Source organism: Agelaius phoeniceus, chromosome 6 (assembly GCF_051311805.1).
Source record: "Agelaius phoeniceus isolate bAgePho1 chromosome 6, bAgePho1.hap1, whole genome shotgun sequence".
Taxonomy (NCBI): domain Eukaryota; kingdom Metazoa; phylum Chordata; class Aves; order Passeriformes; family Icteridae; genus Agelaius; species Agelaius phoeniceus.
In genome coordinates this window covers 32,045,316-32,052,640 of record NC_135270.1, presented here as the reverse complement: position 1 = coordinate 32,052,640, position 7,325 = coordinate 32,045,316, and positions in this window count along the sequence as shown.

Below are 7,325 nucleotides of genomic sequence, written 5' to 3'. Positions count from 1 at the left end.
GACACAGCACAGGCCTCCGTTTATTATCCAGGTAATACAAATATAGATAAGTGTGGCACTCAAGACCATGGAGAACATTTGCCAAAACTACCTAAAAGAACTTTAGAGCCAAAATTTTCATCTCCAGAAAATATGTTGACCTTTAGTTTCTCTATGCTTTTGAAAGTCACTGGATTACAGCTGTAAATCAATGCTACAGCAAAACGCCCCCCAAAAACATGAGGCTGACCAATGTTTGAAGTCTTCTTTTCCCAAAAGGTACAGATGAAAAAGTTAGAGAAAGTTCCTCTTAGACAAACCCCTGGTCAACATGAGATGCTTCAATCATTTTAGAGATTTTTACTCTTGCAATCTTTCCTCATTTTATGTGTTCCCCTCTCCTTTGAATAGTTACCAACTTCTGACCCAAATAGAACTTCAAAACAGACTTTTATTTGGAACAATAGCCCTGCCTCAAAAAGCATAATACTATCTTGCTCAATTTACTAACGGCAACAAAACCCAATTAATGATTGAATTTGTGCCAAAATGAAAATCTGGGTTGGTTGAGGGTTTTTGTAGAAAAAACCTGTTAATGATTTCATATGACTGCAGAGTCTTGATCTTTGCAGATACATTTACCCCTCAAACAAATTATCAGAGACAGTACCATATTCTACCACACAAGAGAAAAAAAATTTTAGAAGACCACCATCAGAGGAAAAATTACCAGTATTGTTCTCCAGCAACACAGAGCAACTGTTCATTTTTCTGGCCATTGCAACACCCAAGTAACCACTACTCTTCAGATGATATGACACACTTATTCTAACAGTGATTCTCCTCCCATCTCAAGAGGATTATTAGTATTTCTTTCTGAGGTCTTTGTTCCTATTCTGCACATCCCGAGTGCTGATCCCAAACACTTTTGCTAAAAAAGTGTGTTCTAGTGTATGTTCTTTTGCATGAATAATTTGTACAGTAATCTACTTTCCTTTCCCCACATGACTGGATTAAAGTTTTATGGGGCACAGGGTAAAACCAAACAATAAGAATAATCTTATTGTCATTGTCACCAAGTTTCACAGCAATTCTGTTCTCATGTTTTCCTCATTCCATCATTTTCCTCCTCCCTTTTTTAGACAATTAATTTCTCAACTTGCTGTCCCTCAGTCTGAAGTCTTCCCTGCTGCTCACATGAAACAGTGTAAGTTACTGACTGTTGAAAACTTCAGCTGAAATGCAGCCAGGTCAAGATGAGGTTATATAAAAGTTTAAAGGCAACATTTTTAGGTCACATTCTCAGCAGCACAGATTCCAAATGTTTCAGTAAGCAGATTGCACTTAACACTCTAGCTGACAGGTTTCATTAAATTAATGCTGTACCTATAGACAGTTCATAAAGTGCATTTTTACCATGCACACCCTGTAAGTTCATGCTGTACTTGTACCATTCCCAGGCTACCTATACAGCCAGGCATTTATTTGTACTCAGGCACAGAAAGGAAGAAAGTTTAAAGTAGTTGTTTTTCCCAAAATAATTTAATAAAAAAACTATGGCTTTTCTTTCCTTCTCTGTGTGAAGATTAGCTAATCTTTGAAATTACAAACAAAATTAAAAGCCTAGTCATTCTAAATACTTTATACTGTGCATGCTTATTTTCCTTTCCTAATACCATTGCATGTGCCAACTCTCACCACTGTGAAGAATCTCCACTACACAAAACTTCAGTTTTGATGTTTTCCTTTAGTAAAATGGCTTTTATGGTATTTTGGTTATGCATTCTTATGACTGGAGATTTATTTGAACATTTTAGATGTGAAACCTCTTTGTAACTCTTGGGAATGTATTCTGTTTCGTTGCAAATCCTGAGAAAGCATGTATTTCTTCATAGTTTCAATAAATTGAGTCTAGGACTGCAGGCATGAATGGACCAGAAAAGAGTAACAATATAGCTCTAACAGAAGGGCAAAACCTATCCATCTGGAAAAAATCACATTTTCTTTGTGCATTTCCTTAAATTATTTTTGAAGCACTTTTCTAGTGAACTAGTGCAACACATTACCTCCTATATCCTGCTGGCTTCTGACTGAAATGGATAAATTGAAGTCTGGTGGAATCTATCTAAGCAATGTATTATTTGACAGAGATTTATTTTTTTTTAATGTTCTGAATTCATAACAGTATTGTACCTTTGATATGCTATATGTATTTCATAGCTATCCTACCATTTGTGCTGTGGACCTCATTGATGGGTGATCTGAGGAATGAAAAATTGATTTGGCTTCTACAGGGCAACCAAAGCAAGTGAAGGGCAAGGTCCAGGTAGGAAGGCTGTTCATCCTTTGTACTCCGACCAAGTGTACTTATAAATGTTCTTTTCCTTTCCTTTTTCCCTTCAAAGTTCAAATTTTTCACTTCCTACTTGCCTCTACAGTTACTCATCTTTATGTGGAAACCTCTGTGGTTGTTTTGTTGCTAGACAAGTTTACATTTTGATAATTGCTTATGCAGAATTATACAAGCTGGGAAGGCAAAGAATCAAGAACAAAACCAACATTCCTCAGCAGGGTGAGCTTCCAACTGCAGAAATAACAATGGTAATTAAAAAGGAGTTTTGCAATTATAAAATTGCTTTAGCTATAAAAGGAAATAAATGAAAATACTCATGGTGTCGCTAACATCCTTGCATGATGAAACAACTACAAGCTAGTGTCCTTAATGCATTATTTACAAGAGAAAGAAATAAGCCAACAAATTCTAAAAGCAGTTGGATAACCATACATTAGCTAGCATTCCCTCTATAAACATATCAATACATGTATTCTAAACTCTATCAGAATTTCCCTTTGGTGGTTAGAATTGATATGCCAACTAAAAACCCCATAACCTTTGTACACTTTCTGCATTTTGTTTTTATGTATTCAGTTATACAGTCCTATTTAACCTATTAATATACTAGTATCTTGTTTATACATGAAGAAGTTCAAGACACAGAATGTCTCTTTTGAAGGAAGAAAACTTGTGTTTCCTCTCCATCAAAACATGATGTGGCTACCAATATTCCCCTTCTTGAGTATGTCCTTAAAGAAGAACAAGAGTGTTTTGACTGATAATCACGTGAAAAATATGTGGATCATAATGGAGTCAATAGCAGCTAGATCATTCAGGGCTAGGTCCCAAAATCATGGTCATAACTGGGACAGCAACCTCTGACTACTGGCACATTCCAATCTTTCAAAGCTAACCCTCTCTCACAACCTTATGGTCAGGCATGTTGGGGTGCAGAAAACCATGCAGAATGTCCTGTTTCCATTTAAGTTCATATATTTAGATGCTTGCCTCCAAAATCATGTGCTGCCCAGAGAATTTCTCCACAAACACCCCATTCCTTAACGTATTAGAGGCAATGGGGATTGGATTTATGCTTTTTTTTTCTTTTTTCCCCTTCAGCCTACGTGGGCTACCTGACCTCAAATAACACCTTCCAACAAAAAAAAATGGAAGTCGCCTACTTTTTCGTGCCAATCCACATACCACATTCCACTGCCTTTTTAGTTTCTAACTCCTGAAAGCTCTGATTAAACATGTCTTCCTACTTGTTCATAGAATAGCTATTTTGTGTGGGGTATCACTTGGCTCAGAAATAAAACCTCAAACACAAAGCAACATAGAGTGATTTATTCAGCAACACAGGAACAAGTTTCTAGTATAGGATGAACTGAAAAGCTGCATGCAGAGTTATGAACTCCAGAAATTAACATCTTCATCTTCCTGATTTTTTGTCTATTTTTGTCTAAAAGCAGAAATACCATTTATCTCTCCCTGAGCATATATACATTATTAAATGCAATATGCATATACTTCATCCGTTTTGTTTCTAAAAGTGAATTGGAGGCTGTACTTTTTCCTGGCTTGTGCCTCTTGGTCATACTCTGAAACATGTTCTAGCAGTTTCAGTTTTCTTGCACCTGTATGTTGAATACTATCCTGTCTTTAGCATGATAAAATAATTGTTCAGAGTTACAAAGCCAGCATTTGTTTCTAGGCCACTTTATCATATGGACCATGTTTGTAGGAAGAGCCATAGAGGAGAATAGATACACTGAAACTCACAGTTTCTCAGAGATAAACTTTGTAAAGTTGTTTCTGAAACAGTAATTTAGCAATGAAAGAGAAAAGCAGAAAGATAGAATCCACAGAGTCCAGAAAGGACAGGTACTTTGGATTAAGAATGGTATCATTTAAATTTGTACATGCCTGAGAATGTGTTCAAAGATACTAGATGTGCACAATTGCATGCAGCAGTCAGCAGTCTAAAGGGGATTCTGCATTGATGAATTACACTTTTAATAAGTACATTTGGCACCACTCTGCACTGGGAAACTACAGGTAGTTAAAAATTTCTGGGAGAAAATTGCAGCTGGTATCCTCAAATCTTTAATTTTATCAACAAAAAATATTAGGCTGCCATTGTGAGGCAGTACAGTGCTTTGTCTACCTGTTGAGGAAAAGACTGAGAACAAAGATTCAGTGTTTGTCTAAATGAACAATGGAGAGAGTCTGGCATTAAGTCTGCTCACAGACATGCACAGCTGTGGCACAGAGACACGGCTGGTTAGTGCTGTGCCGGAGCTAATAAGCATAGCTGCAAGGCTGTCTATTTTACTTCAGACCTGTTGCCAAGACATAAGATAGTATGTACTCCTAGATACAGACACTCAAATTACATTCCAGCCTATGCCTTGTTTATGCCTTGGCTTGATGTTTTCAGATAGGTTCCTTTGGACAAAATTTTCCAAACGGTCCTCAAGTTCGAACGCCTTTACCATTGCAGTAATCAGACATTCTTAGGAAGCAAATTGTTTACATTTGGCTAATACATCCAAGGCTGTTCTGCGGGGACACCAATTTTGGACTGGCATTTTTTAAAAATCTTACTGTCAAGGCCTTCCTTCGTGCCTCTGTTTTCCACCCCCACAATTGAATAATATAAGTCTACAAATATTTAAAGAATATTCTTGAGTACTTCTGTAATAAATGCTCTAATACTGACAGTAACCTCCAAGACTTGCTGGCTTGCTCTGTGCAGTTATATCAGATTCTTGGTCTTCACTGACCTTAGCAAACTTGGCTAAAACCATGTTCAGATGCAAACTGCTCTACCTTATCAACAGTCTTGTATACAAAAAACTAAGTTGCAATTCATCACAGTGAAGACCAGCTCCTGTGTATATATATATATATCCTGTATATATATATATATATATATATATATATATATATATATGAACAAGAAGTTAAATACAATGCAAAAATAACTGGCAAGAAAACAAAAAACATTGACAGGACTGGAGGCCTGCATTAAACCACAGCAGGCAGCATAAAAATTAATGATATGACACTTTGCAAAACTAAAATTCAAGGAAAGAAAGAGATGACCACTGTCATGCCAGTACATGCTACCAGAAATACTCTCTACATAAGAGACTAAACTTTTTCCCTAAGTCTTATTAGGGCTTTAGATGAAGAATTGCATTGCACGAGAGTTTTTATAACCATGCTTTTCAAAAGAGCTAAAGAAAAGCTGGGAAAAGTCCAAAGTGGAGATGAAGAGGTTCAGAAAATATGAACCTCTTCATCATGAAAATATGAAGAGAGATTGAAGAAATTGGCTTTGTTTAGTCTAGAAGACTGAGGAAAGACATTATAGGAGGCTTTCATGTGTGCAAGATTGCTTGTAAGGGGACAGCAACCAATCTCTATGCCTCCTGAAGGAAGGACAAGAAGAAATCAGAGTAATTTCCAATACAGAAAACTGTACTGTGAAAGCATCTCTACAAGAAGAGAGATGTAAGCAAGCTGCATGGGGATGCTGTGGAACTAAATTGAACAAAAGGTTTCCAAAAACAGGTTGGGCAGTTGGAAATGGTCTGCTGTATTTGAGCCTCTTTAAGCTCTCTTTAAGTACTCAAAGGTGTTATAAGGTCTCCTTGGAGCCTTCTCTTCTCCAGGGCAAGCATTCCAACTCTCAGCCTGTTTACATAGGAGAGGTGCTCCAGCCCTCGCATCATCTTCATGGCCCATCTCTGGGCTTGCTCCAGCAGGCCCACAAACTTCTCATGCTGGAAGTCCCAGAGCTGGATGCAGTATTTGGTGGGGTCTCACAAGGGCAGAGCAGAGATGAAGAAACTCCTCCCTCAACCTGCTGACCATGTTTCTTATGAGGCAGCCCAGGACGTGATTGGCTCTCTGGGTTGCAAGTGCACATTGCTGGGTCGTGCTGAGCTTCTCAGCCATCAACACCCCCAAGTCCTTCTCCTCAGGGTTACTTTCAATCTGTCCTCTGCCCAACCTGCATTCATGCTTGGGATTGCGCTAAAACTGGTACAGGACCTTCCACTTGGCCTTGTTGAGGCTTCATGAGGCTGCATAGGCCAACCTCCCAAGTTTGTAAAGATCTCTCCAAGTGGCATCCCAATTTGGGTTGTCTTTCTTTACTCAGATGCCAATTTTCATAGGACCTGGTAGAACTTCCTTTAAAATGCTGCTCCTCTGCTGAATTTGTGTTTGACTGTGCTTGAAAACAGTTTTAAAGTTATCTGGGGGGTAGGAAGAGAGCACTTTGTTATACAGACATATCCAAACAGATACAGAGCATAATCACAGATGTCTCATCTCCTTACAAAATTTGGCTAAAAAAATATCTACCCCATTCAAATCATAGACAAAGTAATTTTGATGTATACATTCTCAGTTCCCAGGAACTATTTTCACTAACATGTTTGTTACCTTGAAGTGCTTGCTAACAAAGTGAGGCTACTAAAAGAATAAGCTAGGCTGTAACTTCAAGGCCCATGTGTCCCAGAGTAATTTCCTAGAGAACTTCCTAAATTGGGTGAAAGTATGCCTAGGCTGAACTGTTAAGAGCACTGCTTGTGCTTTCATTCTATTTTGCAGGCCAAGTCTGGAGCCTCAGAAGGGCCATAAGAATCATCCCTCAGTAAGGATCAAATTATTCGATGTCTCTAATGTTACTGGACCTGTCAGTCTGTCTTATTTCAGATATTATAAGAGGTTTTATTTCAGAGATTAGCAAGGTGTCTGGATAGTGGAAAATATTAGTTTTATTTTTTCAGGGGAAAGAGGGAGGTATATGCTACACATCAGGCTTCTTCAGTGCAGCATGACTCTCTCCAGAACTGCTTACTCTACTCCACGTGCTGTGCAACTTGGCAATGCTACAGTATCAAGCAAACTGCTCAGACAACTTTCTCAAAATTTCCTCCCATTCGCAACAAAGTAATTAAAGTGACACAATTTGGGAGACAACTGTAATTGATAT